Genomic DNA, 834 nt, shown 5'->3' on the forward strand with positions numbered 1-834 from the left:
AGTTCATAAAATGTGATTGTAAATGAAAAACAGACTTCACGTTAAAAACAACCTGAACAGATGAAGGTGTGAGTGTGAAAAAGTTCATGAAGTTTAGGATATTATAGAACATTTCTGCACTTAATGTTTTTATTTTGAGCACTTGAGACTTTTTCGTGTTATATTTAAGTAGATAAACTATTGAAATAGTTCAGAAAAGCCTTAGATTACAGGTAAATAACATAATAATGACCCTGTTGGCTGCAGTCATTCGGTCTGCAGAGAAGGTGATTGGCTGCAATCTCCCATCTCTTCAGGACCTGTACGCCTCCAGGACCCTGAGGCGTGCAGGCTGATCCCTCTCACCCCGGACACAAACTCTTTGAGTCACTCCCCTCTGGCAGGAGGTTGCGGTCCATCAGGACCAAAACCTCACACCACAAGAACAGTTTTTTCCCGTCTGCTGTCAGCCTGACCAACAAGGCCCGGAACCCCCCCGACACTCTTCACACTCCACCTCTGCCTCATCTGTCACTCTGACATAAATACAACTCTATGCGTTACATTAACGCTCAGCTCGGACTTCCTTCTGAAAAAACAGACTGTGTTTCCGGAAAAAACAAACAAACAAACAAACAGACTTGTGTATATATATTTATATTGTTATATTTTGTACTCTTTTTAGGTAGATGTGTCATACACCAACTGCACCACAACAAATTCCTTGTATGTGTAAAATCATACTTGGCAATAAAGCTTTTTCTGATTCTGATTCTGATTTTATTTTGAAAATCTTCGCCGGGGTCACGTGGTGCTCGGCGTGTGACTTGATAGCAGGTCAGAGGAAGAGAGAAA

This window comes from Chaetodon auriga, chromosome 12 (genome assembly GCF_051107435.1).
Source record: "Chaetodon auriga isolate fChaAug3 chromosome 12, fChaAug3.hap1, whole genome shotgun sequence".
In the NCBI taxonomy this organism is placed as follows: Eukaryota; Metazoa; Chordata; class Actinopteri; order Chaetodontiformes; family Chaetodontidae; genus Chaetodon; species Chaetodon auriga.